This window comes from Arachis ipaensis, chromosome B10 (genome assembly GCF_000816755.2).
Source record: "Arachis ipaensis cultivar K30076 chromosome B10, Araip1.1, whole genome shotgun sequence".
Taxonomy (NCBI): domain Eukaryota; kingdom Viridiplantae; phylum Streptophyta; class Magnoliopsida; order Fabales; family Fabaceae; genus Arachis; species Arachis ipaensis.
In genome coordinates, this window is record NC_029794.2 from 93,481,807 (window position 1) to 93,499,996 (window position 18,190).

At 36.2% G+C, this 18,190-nt stretch overlaps 2 long non-coding RNA genes across 2 annotated transcripts; both read right to left on the minus strand.

Annotated features, from left to right (window-relative positions):
* LOC107621956 lies at positions 855 to 1,951 on the minus strand. Its single transcript, XR_002356111.1, has 2 exons — positions 1,819 to 1,951; positions 855 to 1,312 (listed from the first exon to the last, which is right to left on the minus strand). It is a non-coding gene; the product is annotated as an uncharacterized LOC107621956 (long non-coding RNA).
* Positions 2,091 to 4,616, minus strand: LOC107621957. The gene is made up of 6 exons (XR_001616006.2): positions 4,354 to 4,616; positions 4,166 to 4,234; positions 3,085 to 3,200; positions 2,816 to 2,974; positions 2,682 to 2,728; positions 2,091 to 2,495 (listed from the first exon to the last, which is right to left on the minus strand). It is a non-coding gene; the product is annotated as an uncharacterized LOC107621957 (long non-coding RNA).

The following is an 18,190-nucleotide window of genomic DNA, read 5'->3' on the forward strand; positions in this document are numbered from 1 at the left end:
CGAGGGAATTCTATGAAAGTAACTCAACTAAAAAACTTAACTCATAAATAAGTCTAATAATCGCCCACAGGTTCAAACTGAGTCTTCGAACCTGTGTCACTGAAAGGGTGAAAGATTTTAGGTTGAGAACAAACCACTAGTTCTCAGTAGGGAATGAAAAATGCTGTAAAAGTAAAGATTAAAATGCAAATGATTCATTTACTCAAGAAAACTAAATTTTTACCAACCCCTGGAAATACTTTTAAATTTTACTTTAGATAACTAAATATTTTCTTTAAATTTCTGAGTTTAAACAAAATTTCATTGACAAAATTTGTCATGTTAACTATTTTTCAGCCACATACACTACAAGGTTTTTGTTTATTTGTGACAGTTTTTTTTCTTATTTGTGGAGGTTTTAAATCCCCACAAAAAGGATTGTGGCAGTTTCCAAAACCCCCAAAATTTGAGGTGCCACGAACTCCTTTGTGGTGGTTTTTCACAACCCCCACAATGTCATTTAGTGGCAGTTTTCTATCCTTTTGTGGGGGTTTTGTGCTAGGCATTTTGTGACAGTTTTTTGTTAATATTTGTGGCAGTTCAAAACCCCCACAAAAAAATTTTTCCATTTTAAAAAGAATAGCTATTCTGTGGGGGTTTCAAACCTCCACAAACCTGTCAATATTATTCTTAAAATATTAATTTGGATGTTAGAATTACATCATTATACTAATCATTTACTATTTAGAAAAAATACTTAAGCAAGACATTAAAAACGTAAAAGAAAATTAAAATATTACATATTTAAACAAAAGAAATACTAAAAACAAAATCATCAGCAATGGATATATAAGAACCTATTGACAATGCAAATATATAAGAACTACTTTAAAACAAATATATAAGAACCTATTGACAAAGCAAATAGCATCCAAGAATAATGGATATATCTATCTAAAAGAAGTTCCAGTTATGACATTATCATCAGCAAGTTTCCTTTCTTCACTCACTTCTCAACCTAATCTATAAAGAAAAAAAATATACAACCATTCAGGTAGGTAAATTTAAAACCTTACATGCCTTTGCTGACTGTATGTTACAAGTTATGATTTTGTTGGAAAAAGAAAAAAGAATAGAAGAGCAGCTTATACTATCTTCAGTTGTATCTAACTATCTATTATTAGGGAAAACATTGATGGTTCAACCCACCATCAGAGCTAAGAATGAATAAGTGACAGTCAAGGATAATGGAGCTTACATGTATCCAGCCTAAAGGAAACAGTGATAAGCTGTCCTGAACTTCAAATATTTCTTCTTCATTCAATGTTGAACACTGAACAAGAAATTAAATTAGACATACATTGCTCAACTGAAAATAATTAAAATTACAACAAATAGTTAAAAAAATTATTAATGAATCATGAGAGAATTACAATCTTGAGTCTCCTAATTCTAAGGAATACTGCATTTAGCTCTATTCATATATGTTTTGCATTATTCCATTTGAGAATCATTTTATCTCCCAACGATAATTCCAAGAGAATTGGCTTAAGAACAAGTTTCATTTAAAAGTAATTGAGAAAATCCTATCATATGATTTACAGTTCCAACAGAGGTTTAGTAGCACTTTCACAACAAATGTAGATAAATAATCTCAGATAACAATAAGAACAAATTATGCAACACTCATAAACCCCATGCATCACAACCTCAGATCAGTAGAAGTCTCACTTTGTCTGACAGGATAAAATTGGAAATAGAAAAAATGAAGAAACAGTCTACATAATCATTTAAAAATAAAAACCTGAACCACAAGAGTAAACATAACCATTATCTTACCGAGTCTGAAGTTGACTCCTGCTTTAGGATAATAAGTGTAGTGATATAAAAAATCCTGTTTTTCCGTAGACATAAAATTGCAAGCATAAAAATATATTAAAATTAGCAGAAAAAATTATGACTTCTTTTACCAGGGAGCCTGCAAGAACATCACATGTCTCTAAGTTTTTCCATGTGTTTTCGCAAGCCAGTCTCAAAAAGTCTTCCATCATTTTACAGGTTGCAACACAGAGTAAAGTGAACTCATAATAATTTATTACCTGGTTTAAGAACCAAACAAACCACACATAAGAACAAGTCACAGTGAATGATCAAGAGAGTCCATGATGTGCTTTGAACAATTCCATTTAAAACGTAAAATAAATCAGGCTTACAATATGTAGGTGTTGGTATGTACTGGGACCAGGTCCAGAATCCTGAGAAGATTTAGCTGGTCCAGGCCTTGGATCTGCAACTTTTGAAGGAGGAATGGGAGAAGACTCAGGATACACCTGAGCAAGAACAGGAGGTGGCAAAGGCTGTTTGAAAAAGTGGAAAGAGTCCTCCTTTGATTCAGTTACAACAGGATGCGACCATCTTCCGTCATCCAATGAGAGAACTGAGTTCATTGTGGATGCAGCTGGTCCTTGATCCAATTCTTTAATTGCACAAGATCATATTGCCCAGCCTGATTCAAGCTGTCAACATGAACGGCAAGAAAAGTGTAAGGCTGTTATACTCCAGGGAAACAAAACTGAACAAACAACTATGACAATATTGACTTCAATGTTCAGCATTTGCTTATAATCAGATTCCTTTAAAGTGAAAAATCAGATAATTTTTTTTTTTAAAAAATCCAAACTATAATAATGAGCGAGCCAAACCTTGAATCTTTGACGTGTGTCAGATCAGTACTGCTTGGATATTGAACCTGCATAAAGACATATATCAATATATCAAAATTATAGATTTTAGATACTTGATGTTGCTAGAAGCAAAGTCAAACTGGAGTTTTTACCTTAATTTCTGCACTAGGTCCAAGCCGTTGGCCCCGAAGACCACTTGCCTAAGAATGAGTGTCTAGACAAAGTCTCCTTCTTTAGAGGAGGTACATATAATACGCCAATTATGACCCAAACTGCAATTTGTATCTTGCCCTTGCATCCATTTTTTGTCTCTTGAATTTTTTAATGTCACAGTACAAAACACAAAGATAAACCATGTGATATAATTTAGGATTAGAGAAAGATTAAGAGCATTTTAATGCCAAGTAAATGTATTACATACCTAACTCTGAAGCAGGAACTCTAATATAAAGATCTTGGCTTGCATCTGGTAGAATCCTCAAGTCATTAAGATCACCAAACCACAAAGCATATTCTTTTACGGCATGAGGCTAATTACTACAAGACATGAAAGAAAAAAACACATCAAAACGCAGTTTCAAACCTTATAAAGGAAAAAATATGAATAATTAAAACTGGAAAGCAACTAGTCATTTAGCTCTTGCACTTTAATTGGTAATTGCAAGTTCTTTTACAGGAAAAAAATCAAAAAGGATAAACTATCTCAAGCAATAGCAATAGCTATTTATTTCACTAGGAACGAGGCCAATCATCAGTTCATCACCACAGTTGTAATAAAGTGAAGAATTTATATTCTTTTAAGCAGTTCCTACGGACATGTGATATTCGAAGTTAAAATTATACCAAAGAATAAACTTATTATTACAAAGCCTTTGAAAAATTAATTATAATATAAAGATTAAATTAATAACAGTACTAATAAAGCATAAAGATAAAGATTGAGGGCAAAAAGCTTACAATTCATCTAGTCCATAAATAGTTTCCTGAAAAGAACATCACAATAATAACGTACATGAATGAGGACTTCAAATCTTTTCAACCGCAAACTAATGCCATTATTAGATAACACTCATCTGATGATACCTTCATATTTGCTACCATCATTGGAAGAAACATGCTTAAATAAAGACTAAATTAGCCATAAAACTCTTACAATCCCCTTCACTTCAGCACACTTCTTGATGGTATTACACAGAAAATGTGTGTCACAGCGAGCTAAGAAGTTTACAATGGCCTACCGCTCAATCCTCATAGGTTTAACTAGTTTTTGAAATATGGCATTCAATGTTAGATAAATAACTCTAACTTTGCCAAAAACCAAAATGAAGTTACTAATTGTATCGCCATCAAGTTGCTAAATAATCGCAAAAGTAACAAGCCAAATCCGAAATCAGAGAGTAATCAATCAAACTAAATTAATGTAGAGGAAATCACAAAATTAACAAAAAAGAAGCTTCCATAGGAATGCACAAAAGAACACAGAAGGAGATCTCAAAAGTTACCGTGTCGTGACCTCAGGAGACGCGACGAAGGAATAGCTCCTCCTTCGACAATCACGTTCACCACTTCCTCTGCAAGACACAACCACCGAAGGATTTACACCAAGAGACATGCACGACCAAATTTGCCAAAAATTGAAATGAAGGGAGCAACACGCTAGGAGATCGAGGAAGAGGAACGGAGGATTTACCGTTTTTGGCAAGATTGGCGAGCGCGTGAATGGCCGCTTGGCGGCGGCTCGATCTGACTCCTTCCATGAGAAAGTGGAGTTGAGGATGGAAATCTGCTCCTGGATTTCGGCAAGGATGGCATCGCGGGCGTCGCCGGTTACTCTCCCTCCGATCTCAGTAGCTATAGCGAGCTTGACGGTGACAAAATGAATACAGTGGCGTAGATCTAGGGTTTCATTCTCCCTCTTTTTCCTCTTCTAATTTTTTTGGACAAGTAGATTAAAAACTGGCTATTTGTTTTTTTAAAAAAATTTTCTAACTGAGCCGCTGAATAAGAAAACATCAAAAATTACCTGTACCTTCTAAAACTCTAATTGGCCGAACCCAAAAAAAAAGAGGAACTACGTCACCGTCAATTTTTACCAGATAATAGTAACACCAACGTATAAAAGAGAAAAATACAAATATTTTTATTGAATTAGATTTTTTTATTAGAATTACAGATACCAAGAAATTAGAACTAGAAACTCATAGTTTCCATGAGTTTCCAGCTCACATTCTCTCGGCCTTTTTTCCAAGTTCAATTCGGTGGTGAGAGTAAAGAAATGAAAGTAATAAAGCTGATAAGAATGAATGGATAATTTGTGGTGGCTAATGCTTCATTAGGTGTCATTGATTAATAATTAAAAGTGGCATGTGTAACAATTATATGTATGTATATATATCTGCACAAAAGCACATAACCCACGTTTCTAATTCTTTCATTTGGTTATATATATAAAGGGAGCATGTGTCATATTATAAATAAGTAATAATATAATATTGTAATAATATAATACAAGCCACGTTTGGCTTCATGTTTTCTTAATGGCTTCGGCCAAATAAATATAACTAACTAACTAATAATAAGTGTAACTCCTAATTTTCGTGATGACTAACTTTCTAGAACTGTATTCCATTTCAATCCTAAACTCTCCGTCCTCAAGATCAACAACATCTACAAAAGAATAAATTGTCACTCATTGATCCATCTAAAACATAAATTAAGGAAAACGTATTACTCACTTCACACATACCCATGTTCGCATATTCAGAGAATTAACGGTACACGCATGGCGTCAAGATCCAAGTTATACATAAAAGGTGAAACATCCATGAATTGACTGATTATGGGTGGAACGATTACATTTTTCATAACTACCTCACCTACCCTATAACCATCCTTATTCTCGTCATTGGCTTCATAGTTAGCTTCGAAGTCTTCGTCGCTATCACTGTTCATTCTTTCGTACACTTTAACTCTATCATTTTACATATTTGAGTCATGTTGAATCACATCTACAGCTATATGTTCAAACTTAACATACAATTCAATCTTCGACTGTTGTACCTGAGTTTGCTGGTGAATATGAAATATATGCTGCATACTTGCTTGACTGACACAATATCAAACTGTATTAGGCCGCCAAATACGATAATGAGATTTCTGTACAGAATATTACTGACCCTCTTTAAGATATCACTTCTATGCTTGACAGAGATCTTAATATAGCTCCGCAAATGTTATAGTGCTTGAAACCACAAACGAAAATAAATTCACACATGCAAAGCTCAGCCCTTCATGTATTTTGTATAATCTCACTATTGTGATATACTACTATATTTGCAGCACCCTCCATCACACCACCAACATACTAAAACAACTTTCTTCACAATGAAGTAAAATGGTAAAGAGCTTTGCATTTATAAGCAGAGCATCCAACACGCAGGTCACGTGTTAAAATCACATCGAATCAACACGTGACACGTGTCTAACACGTGTCTTGTGTGTTGGGCTTGCTCCAAGATAAACCACTATTTTATGGTTTATCTTGTGCTCAATTAAGTAGATTTTGTCAATCTTTCATACACTTGTTCATACAAAATGCATGTTTTACATTCTCCTTCCTGATTTTTGTGCTATGATTGAAAACATGCTTGTTTGGTCTTAATTTTGATATGTTTAATCTTCTCTTATTACTATTCGATGCCTTGATATGTGTGTTAAGTGTTTTTAGAGATTACAGGGCAGGAAAGGCTTAGAGGATGGAAAGGAAGCATGCAAAAGTAGAAGGAATACAAGAAGTTGAAGGAACTGCAAAGCTGTCAGTCTGACCCTCTCACACTAAAACGGTCATAACTTGAGCTACAGAGGTCCAAATGATGCGGTTTCAGTTGCGTTGGAAAGCTAACATCCGGGGCTTCAATTTGATATATAATTTGCTATAGTGGCTATATCGCTAGACAACGCGAACGCGTGTTCCACGCGGACGCATTGCAGTGGCGAAAAATCAGCGTGGCAGATTTCTTTTCTAGCGAATTCTGGGCTGTTTCTGACCCAGTTCTCGACCCAGAAAACACAGATTAGAGGCTATAAAGTGGGAGAATGCATCCATTCATGAAAAAAACTCATAATTCACTTTTCATAATTTAGATGTAGTTTTTAGAGGGAGAGGTTCTCTCCTCTCTCTTAGGTTTTAGGATTAGGATTCCTCTTAAAGGATTTAGGATTTCAACTTCTTCTCAGGTTCAATATTCCTTTTACTTTATATTTCTCTCTTACTTTCAGATACTTTAATGCTTTTATTTAATTACTTATGTTGCCAAATTGGCTTATGAACCATTCATGTTAGGATTTTCTTTATCCAATATAAATTGAGGTATTTCATATTTATAATTCTTATTTAGCTTTTTATATTCTTGGCTTTAATTGATTAACTGGAGACTCTTGAGTTATCAAACTTATCATGGTTGTTAATTGTTACTTTTGCTAATTGAATTGAATTTCCCTAACTCTAGTCCTTTCTTAGGAGTTGGCTAGGACTTGAGGATCTAACTAATTAGTCCACTTGACTTTCCCTTGCTTTAGTAAAGGTTAACTAAGTGGGATTAAAACTCAATTCTCATCACCATCGATAAGGATAACTAGGATAGGGCTTCCGAATTTTCATACCTTGCCAAGAATTTTATTAGTTATTAATTTATTAATTCTTGCAATTTATTTTCCTTGTTCAAACCTTTTAAAACCCAAAAACACTGTTTTCCATAACTAATAATAAGAACACCTCCCTACAGTTCCTTGAGAAGACGGCCCGAGGTTTGAATAGTTCGGTTTATAAATTTTATTGGGTTTGTTACTTGTGACAACCAAAACTTTTGTAAGAAAGGAATTCTTGTCGGTCTAGAAGCTATACTTACAACGAGAATTTATTTGCGAAAATTCTAGATCGCGCGAGAGTACCGCTCTTTCACTCCACCTGTAGAATCCACTCACCTGCAATTACACTAAATAAGTTCATTTCTAGCAAAAAAAAAAACCCTCAAACTTTTCCATATAGAAAAAAATGAGTCGATTTTCATATGTATTTATACTGAATTATATTTTTTTTGGTGTGTAATCCTCTATATTTTATATTGTGTGTAGTTTATTTCAGAGGCTTATGGTGTTGATCACAATGAGCCGGAAGTAATTCTGGCAGACTGATAAACCCCAATTTCATGGTTTATCTTGTGCTTAATTTAGGAGATTTTATCACCTTTTCTAACATTTATTCAATGAAATAGCATGGTTTTGTAATTCTCCCTTAATTTGTGCTTAAGTGTAAAAACATGCTTTTTAGGCCCTTAAATTGGTGATTTTAATTCACTTTAATTCCATTCGATGTCTTGATGTATTTCTTGAGTGATTTCAGGTTCATAATACAAGTATTAGATGGAAGAAGTGAAGAGAAAAGTATGCAAAGTGGAGAATTCATGAAGAAATGAGCATTTGGAGATTTGAGGGCGACGCACACGCATCATCCATGCGTACGTGTGAGAAGAAGATTTGCAATCCACGCGCACGCGTCACTCACGCTTACGCGTGAGTAGGAGTTTTGGCCAACAACGTGTACGCGTCGTCCACACGTACGCGTGACGCTCGGCACATGACTCACTTAAAGTGAATTCGCTGGGGGCAATTTTTGAGCTGTCCATGCCCAAATTCAACTCATTTCTGAGGGTATTTCATGCAGAATTCAATCTTGGGCAAAGGGGGAGCACTTAGTTGTAGGATAGCATCATGTAGGTTAGTTTCTAGAGAGAGAAGCTCCCTCTTCTCTCTAGAATTAGGGTTCTTAGGGCATTTGCATCTTAGATCTAGGATTCAATTCTTATTTTCCTTTAGTTTTCCTTGTAATTTCTTGTTCCTACATCTTAATTCTCTTAGTTTGCATTGTTAATTTTCCTTTTTATGCCCCTTTTAGTTTATTGATGAACTCTTGTTAGGTTTGGTTTCCTTTAATGCAATTGATGTTTTATGTTCCTTTTATTATTGAATTGAGTTGTTGATCTTACTTTTCTTGCATTGGGTAGTTGGTAGATTTTATTCTTTCTTGCAATTCATTATGTTTTTCTTTTATGCCTTCCAAGTGTTTGACAAAATGCTTGGTTGGTTATTAGAGTAGATTTTTTAGCATTCTTGGCTTAGAAAGAGGAATTATGCAATCTTGAGTCATTAAGACTCAACTTATGTTGGTGACCTAGAGTTGTTAGCTAGTATCATCTCCATTGACTCTAATCTCTTGCTAATTCAATTAGTGAGTTGATTAGAACTTTTGGATTGAGATTAGCTAGTCTCATTTGACTTTCTCTCATGAGAAGATAACATTGCACTTTCTTCTGTTGTTAGGGTTGACTAAATAAGATAAATTCTTGTTAATCATTGTTATGATTAATGACTAGGATAGAAAGCTTATATTCTCAATCCTTGCCATGAATGTCTCTCTTTATCACTTGTTTCCTTTAATTGTTTGCTTTATTTTCTTGCCATTTATTTTCTTGTCCCTTTTTATAAATCAAACCCCTTATTCCTTCATAGCCAATAATTGAACACTTCATTGCAATTTCTTGTGAGACGACCCGAGGTTTAAATACTTCGGTTAATTTTTATTGGGGTTTGTACATGTGACAACTAATCTTTTAAATTTGATTTGAGTATTGTTAGTTAGTTGGGAATTATACTATCAACGGGAATTATTTTGTATGAAATTCCTAACCAACGAAAATATTCTTTATCAAATTTATGGCACCGTTATCGGAAAATTGCAATGGTGCTATATTATTGGCTATTGTATATATGTGAATATGTTTGCCTTTTGTTTCTTTGTTAGTTTTTGCTAGTCGTAGGACTTTGCATTCTTTGTTTCTTATTATATTTTATTTTCATTTTCTCTTGTAACCATGAATTCTCATCCCTTTGGCTATGAATTTGGTTCAAACTATATTGTAGGAAATAGAAGCTTTAATGAGGATTTGCATCAAGGTTTTGGAGATAAAAGGTGGGAGGCGCCCCAAGCTTATGGACAATCCTCTTGGCAACAACCTCCTCTGGCTTCTAATGGGTATAATCCTGATATGTGAAAATTAGATTTCACGTAATTACCGGCAAGTATACCGGATCGTATCAAGTAGTAAAACTCACCGGAGTGAGGTCGATCCCACGGAGATTAGTGGATTAAGCAACTTTAGTTAAATGGTATTCTAGTTAAGCAAACATTGTTTTGGTTTCATGAGATTTGAATGCTTGAAAGAAATTGCAAAGAATTTAGTGACAAGAAATTTAAAGAATTAAAGTAAGGGAAGCAAATTAAATGACTGAAAGTAAATAACAGAAACTTAGATTGCAAGAAACTTAAATGACATCAAAAGTAAATTGCAAGAATGTAAAAATACAGGAATATAAAGTGCAGAAAATAAATTGCAAGTAATTGAGAGCTGAATTTAAAAGAAATCATGAAAGGATAAACTCTAAAGTGAATTATGTGGCTCCTTTCTCAAGTTCACCACACAATTCATATAGATTCAACCCCTCTCTCGATGGTGATTGAATCCTTGAAGAACAAGAGTTTCCTCTTGGATGAACCACTTGAATTGAGAAGGAAGAGAGGAGTTATCAACTCATTCAAATACACAGAGCTCCTCCCCCTAATGAAAATAGGGTTTAGTGAATCATAGCTCTAATTTCAACAACAATTGCAAAGATGAAAATTAAACTAAGTATAGAGAAGAATCAAGAAGAAGAAGAATAAGTATTTCTTTAAAACTGAAATTCAAAGTTGTAAGAAAAACAAAATAGAAGACGGGTGAGATGCAGTAAAAAAGTAAAAATGCTAGTGTAATAGTAAAAGTGTCTAAGTGTCCAACGAAAAATCCCCCTTTAAAAAGTACAAACTCATTCTCTATTTATACTAGTCCTCAAAGCTCCTAGAGATTCTCAATTTGGGTTAGCAATTTGGGCCTTGCTCTAGTTGATTTTGCTGGCTCATTATAGTGAAGTTGCTAGCCTTTATGAGAAACAGAGGAGGCAGAGCAAATTGTTATCAATTCTGGCCCAGTGAATGGGCGTTACTGGCAAACACGCTAGTGTAAACGCACGTTGACAACGTGCTCATAGATTTCCTGGGCTGGGAGTTATTTGGAGAGATGGGCGTTGCTAGCCCAAGTTGTTGTTAACAACTTGGCTCTTCTTCTTCTTGGTTTCAGTTTTGATGCCCAAAGTTGCCCCTGGTTTGAGCTTTAATTTTGTGCTTCACTATCAACTATTATACATGATTGGAAAGCTCTGAATGTCATATTTCCAACGCAACTAGAAGTACCTTGATTGGATCTCTGTAGCTCAAGTTATGCTCCATTAAAGAGGGTAAGGTTAGCCTGCCAAAATCGCACACGTTTTCAGTGAACACGCCCTTGTTTCCAGCGTTGCCAACGTGCTCAGATTCTGAAGCTCTAAAATGAAGCTAGCTTTTGAAGCTTCAAATGAATGCCAACCCCATACTATGATATATGGTTGGAAAGCTCTTGATGTCTACTTTCCAATTCCACTGAAATCACCTCCTTTGGAGCTTTGTAGCTCAAGTTATGCATCCATGAAGATAGTGAGGTCAAGCTACCAACTTTGTTGGAGTTGTTGGTGAAGTTGTTACCAAACACGCCAGTGCCAACGCTAGTGAACCTCCCTTAGCCCAAATTCTTGGCCTTGGTGTTGTTGCTGGAGTTGTCAAGGAACACGCCAGTTCATCCCTTGCCTTGGCAACGCTCTCGAGCTTCCTTGGCTCATTCATGCTTCCTTGAGTTTCAGTCTTCATGTTCTTACTTTTGGGGTCTAAAGATGACTCTGATTTGAGCTTCCATTTCTTGCTACACTATAAACTATTATATATCGTTAGAAAGCTCTGGATGTCAGATTTCCAATGCAACTGAAAACACTCAAATTGGATCTTTGTAACTCAATTTATGCATCTTTGAAGATAGTGAGGTTAAGCTGCCAACTTTGCTGGAGTTGTTGGTGAAGTTGTTACCAAACACGCCAGTGCCAACGCTAGTGAACTTCCTTTAGCCCAATTTCTTAGCTTTGGGCGTTGTTGCTGGCGTTGTTGATGAACACGCCAGTTCAACCTCAAGGCAACAACGTCTTCGAGCTCTTCCTTGGCCCAATTTCTTGGCCTTGCGTAGCCAAGGAACACGCCAACTCTCCCAACGTTGGCAACGCTCAAGACCACTCTCCAGGACTACCTTGCAGTGGCCAGCGTTGCTGCTGGCGTTATTGATGAACACTCCAGTTCATCCTCTACTGGGCAACGTGTTCGAGCTTCTCCAGGGATGCCTTGAAGTGGCCAGCATTGTTGCTGGCGTTATTGATGAACATGCTGGAGTTGGCAATGTGCAATCCCCTGTTTCCTTGCCAAGATTGATGTATCTTCAAGCCTTCTTGCTCCAACTCTTGCTCCATTGCCTTTTTTCAACCTTTCTCCAAGCCTTTTGATCACCTGTCATCAATCAACAAATGCATCAAAGCTATGCTAAAATCATGAGACTTCTTATCATCCTTGATATATAAGCAATTATAGCACAAAACCTCATGAAAATGCATCAATTTACTCATGGTTGATTGAATCCAAATACACATGAATTTCTACCCAAATGGCTTACTTGTAACCCAAGAAAGTGTATAAAACTTATAAAAAAAATGAAAAATTGTTTGAAAAACTAGTATAAGATGACTTGTCATCACAACACCAAACTTAAACTTTGCTTGTCCTCAAGCAAGAAAAGAATTATGCTCAAAGGTTCTTTCAATTAGAATGGATTGAAGAATAACTTGTAGTGTCCTGCGAGTGAAGTGATTAAGTGACAGTGGGGTGAACTCTAAATTATATGCTCATGCAAGGGCTTCAGTGCTTACTAGTCCCTACATCTTGGAAGTCTTAGGTCTTAGGACTTTCATCCAAATGATATCATGGAGATCTCTCTATAGGTAATTACCTTGAAGCAGCTTATGGTTTTTGTGTTTTCGCTTTGATTCTAAGTGTCATGTCTCAAAGCGGCTCTTTAGATAAGCTTTCAATCAATACTCCCAAACCAGTTGGTTTTAAGGTATTAGGTGTTGAAGCACCCCTTAGGATTTACTTGCTCAAGCCTCTCTCTTTGACACAATTCTACCACAAGTATTTAACTAGGATAATAACTCTTTGAGTTCTCATTTCTTTCTTTTTCTTCCTAGTAATTGATGCTCAGAGCCTTTTGCAATGTTCTTTTGTTTTTCTGTTTCTTTTGCTTTCTTTTGTTGCTGCTTCTTGGATCAATAAATATTTGAGAATCTCCATAATACTTCTTTGAACTCTATTTCTTGCCTATGAGCTCCCATGTAAGTTTTCACAAACATGCAACCTCAATACACAATCATACAACTAGAACCACCACTTCTCTTAATCTTTTGCTTACCTCAAAATAAATTTTTGACTCCTCAATCATTATTTTCAAAGAAATATTCTCTGTTTGAATTCTTATAGAATTTGAGTGCAAGGAATTTCAAGAGTATGGTGTTATGATATATCAAACATCTTAGTTATTAAACTACAAAGAAGTCATACTAAGTAGACAAACAGAGGTACAATATCACTTTCAATCATAGCAGTTTTGAATACAAGACAGTCACTTAACAATACAACCTTTTGGAGTTTACTTGCTTTACTTCTTATCATCATCATTGTTGGTCTTTACATCCCTCTTTGCCTCTTTGGTTGATGATGCTTAATCTTTCCAAAAATTGAAGTGACTGCCTACAATGAATTTTGAAAGTTGCTTGTCCCCAAGTACTTGAAAGGTAATTGTCATGCAGATATGCTTATGAATTTCTGAACTACAAATGGTGTCTAGACACCAAACTTAGTTCCTTGCTTACTTCTATATGCCAAATAGAGTGCATCTTTCATGCCTATATACTACCTCATGTGCTTTAATCCTATGAAGAAATAAAGTGCAAAACTAAAAGGTAAATAAATAAAATGCAAGTTTAATCAATCTCTATGATTGTTTGGAATTCGTGACTATTCATAATTGTCTCAAGGGTTACTTTGTGCTTAATTGATGTTACTGGTGGAACACCAAACTTAGTTTCATGCATTCACCCTTGATTTTGTTTCTCTGTTGGTGCAGTCACATTGGTGTGGAATACCAAACTTAATTCCTCACAATACACAGAAATTGAACCAACCATTTATTTTGACAAGAGTATGAAAGAGTAGTTACCTAAGGTTGGGTTGCCTCCCAACAAGCGCTCTTTTATCGTCACTAGCTTGACGATTGTCCCCAACTTTCTTCCTCTTCTTCCAGTTTGTTAAGAGGAATGACTTCAAGGGGGGAGAGGATTCAGTTATTGTCCCCTTTCTTGGTCTCCTCTCAGCAAGCTTCCCTTTGTAAATGGCTTGATTGAGCTTGCTTGCTGGACCACGGGTAGGATTGTTTGCAGTTGACTTTTTCTTGAATGTTGTCCTTAGTATCTTGGTCACAATCCTCTTCTTGGTGCTCTTATTAGTTGCCTTAACTTCTTTGATTCCAAGACATGGTTGCTGTGTGATTATTGGAGTTTTATCTTTATCAAGAGCCTCTTGAATTGGTGGTTCCATGAGCCCTTCCTCTATGCACTTCTCTGCTTCAATTCAATGTGAATCTCCTTGATTTTCTTCCTCCATTTCTTCTTCATGATTTTCTATTAAGTCCTTTGGGAGGGAATCTTCATGTTCCATTGTCACTTCAATTAGCCTCTGTGGACATGGAATCATTGGCTCATGTTCTTTATCCTTCATTGCAATTTCACTTGACACAGGGACCTTTTGTTCTTGTTTTTCCACTTCCTCACCCACAAATTGGTCTTCATCCTCACTGTTTAATGGTTCTAAGTTCCTCCTTGTTTGCTCCAAGGGCCCACTCATCTTCTTGAAGAAGATTTCTTTCCAGGATTGGGATTGTGTGTATCTTTCCATGAGTTGTCTGTGTATTTCAATGGCTTGGCATCGGCTTTCTAAGGGTTCTTTGGACCATTGAAGGCAATCCTCAACTGCTAGTTCAAGAGATGAAGGTTGAGAGTAATTTTGGTGACATGGATGTGTTGCGGTGAAGTTGTGTTGAGGGGTGTGGACTGAGTTTTGTGAGTTGTGGGATGAATTTTGTGGTTGGTGGGATGACTTGTATAGATCTTAGAGGAAACTTTGTGTTGAGGCATAATCAATGATGAAGAACTTTCAAATGAGAAACTGGGAGGTGAGGGTGGACAATTTTTCATGACTTTATTGAGAGTATATTCCAGGGAAGATGTCTCTTAATGAATGGAACATGAATAATTGAAATTCCCTTCCCAGCCACGGTTTGTGTAACTGTCATCACAGTGGGAGTCACTTTGTGGCTCTGGAAGGTGTTCATGCTTGTTCATTCCTTGGTGATACTCCCATCCACCATGAGGATAATGATATGAATCATTTTGTGGTGGTGGTTGGTATCCCATATGATTCTCTTGCTCGTCTTGTGTCTCTGAAGCAAATCTCCATGGATTGGAGTGCTCAGAATTTATATTTTCTTTGTGATATTTCCAGCCACCATTAGAGTTGGTGGTGGTGGGTGATATCCTAGAAAATTTGTTTGATCAAAAGATGAGGTAAACTCCATTTAAGTTTTGTAAAACACAATCACCAAAGCAATTGAAATTCATGTCTCAGATGAGGATTTCTTAGTGAGGCAATAACACAAACACCTTAGTGTCAAAAAGAAAACAAAAAAATTAAAAGAACTGTACAAAGCAAAAATAAAGAAAATGCTTAATCTAGACCACCATTCACTTAATCATTGTTAATCTTTGTCAATCTCCGGCAACGGCACCAAAAATTTGATACGTGAAAATTAGATTTCACGTAATTACCGGCAAATATACCAGATCGTATCAAGTAGTAAAACTCACCGGAGTGAGGTCGGTCCTACGGAGATTGGTGGATTAAGAAACTTTAGTTAAATGGTATTCTAGTTAAGCAAACATTGTTTTGGTTTCATGACATTTGAATGCTTGAAAGAAATTGCAAGGAATTTAGTGACAAGAAATTTAAAGAACTAAAGTAAGGGAAGCAAATTAAATGACTGAAAGTAAATAACAGAAACTTAGATTGCAAGAAACTTAAATGACATCAAAAGTAAATTGCAAGAATGTAAAAATGCAGGAATATAAAGTGCAGAAAATAAATTGCAAGTAATTGAGAGCTGAATTTAAATGGCAGGAAGGCTAAATTATTTGAAATGAATTATGTGGCTCCTTTCTCAAGTTCACCACACAATTCATATAGATTCAACCCCTCTCTCGATGGTGATTGAATCCTTGAAGAACAAGAGTTTCCTCTTGGATGAACCACTTGAATTGAGAAAGAAGAGAGGAGTTATCAACTCATTCAAATACACAGAGCTCCTCCCCTTAATGAAAATGGGATTTAGTGAATCATAGCTCTAATTTCAACAACAATTGCAAAGATGAAAATTAAACTAAGTATAGAGAAGAATCAAGAAGAAGAAGAATAAGTATTCCTTTAAAACTAAAATTCAAAGTTGCAACAAAAACAAAATAGAAGACGGGTGAGATGCAGTAAAAAAGTAAAAATGCTAGTGTAATAGTAAAAGTGTCTAAGTGTCCAAAGAAAAATCCCCCCTTAAAAAGTACAAACTCATTCTCTATTTATACTAGTCCTCAAAGCTCCTAGAGATTCTCAATTTGGGTTAGCAATTTGGGCCTTGCTCTAGTTGATTTTGCTGGCTCATTATAGTGAAGTTGCTAGCCTTTATGAGAAACAGAGGAGGCAGAGCAAATTGTTATCAATTCTGGCCCAGTGAAAGGGCGTTACTGGCAAACATGCTAGTGTAAACGCACGTTGGCAACGTGCTCATAGATTTTCTGGGCTGGGAGTTATTTCGAGAGATGGACGTTGCTAGCCCAAGTTGTTGTTAAGAACTTTACTCTTCTTCTTCTTGATTTCAGTTTTGATGCCCAAAGTTGCCCCTGGTTTAAGCTTTAATTTTGTGCTTCACTATCAACTATTATACATGATTGGAAAGCTCTGAATGTTAGATTTCTAACGCAACTGGAAGTACATCGATTGGATCTCTGTAGCTCAAGTTATGCTCCATTGAAGAGGGTAAGGTTAGCCTGCCAAAATCGCACACGTTTTCAGTGAACACGCCCTTGTTTCCAGCGTTGCCAACGTGCTCAGATTCTGAAGCTCTAAATGAAGCCAGCTTTTGAAGCTTCAAATAAATTCCAACCCCATACTATGATATATGGTTGAAAATCTCTTTATGTCTACTTTCCAATGCCACTGGAATCACCTCCTTTGGAGCTTTGTAGCTCAAGTTATGCATCCATGATGATAGTGAGGTCAAGCTGCCAACTTTTCTGGAGTTGTTGGTGAAGTTGTTACCAAACACGCCAGTGCCAATGCTAGTGAACCTCCATTAGCACAAATTCTTGGCCTTGGCATTGTTGCTGGAGTTGTCAAGGAACACACCAGTTCATCCCTTGCCTTGGCAACGCTCTCGAGCTTCCTTGGCTCATTCATGCTTCCTTGAGTTTCAATCTTCATGTTCTTGCTTTTGGGGTCTAAAGATGACTCTGATTTGAGCTTCCATTTCATGCTACACTATAGACTATTATATATCGTTGGAAAGCTCTGGATGCCAGCTTTCCAATGCAACTGAAAACACTCAAATTGGATCTTTGTAACTCAATTTATGCATCTTTGAAGATAGTGAGGTTAAGCTGCCAACTTTGCTGGAGTTGTTGGTGAAGTTGTTACCAAACACGCCAGTGCCAACGCTAGTGAACTTCCTTTAGCCCAATTTCTTAGCTTTAGGCATTGTTGCTGGCGTTGTTGATGAACACGCCAGTTCAACCTCAAGGCAACAATGTCTTCGAGCTCTTCCTTGGCCCAATTTCTTGGCCTTGCGTTGCCAAGGAACACGCAGTGGCCAGCGTTGCTGCTGGCGTTATTGATGAACACGCCAGTTCATCCTCTGCTGGGAACGTGTTCGAGCTTCTCCAGGGATGACTTGAAGTGGCCAGCATTGTTGCTGGCGTTATTGATGAACACGCTGGAGTTGGCAACGTGCAATCCCCTGTTTCCTTGCCAAGATTGATGTATCTTCTAGCCTTTTTACTCCAACTCTTGTTCCATTGCCTTCTTTCAACCTTTCTCCAAGCCTTTTGGTCACCTGTCATCAATTAACAAATGCATCAAAGCTATGCTAAAATCATGAGACTTCTTATCATCCTTGATATATAAGCAATTATAGCACAAAACCTCATGAAAATGCATCAATTTACTCATGGTTGATTGAATCCAAATACACATGAATTTCTACCCAAATGGCTTACTTGTAACCCAAGAAAGTGTATAAAACTTATAAAAAATGAAAAATTATTTGAAAAACTAGTATAAGATGACTTGTCATCAAATCCAACTCTTGATGTAT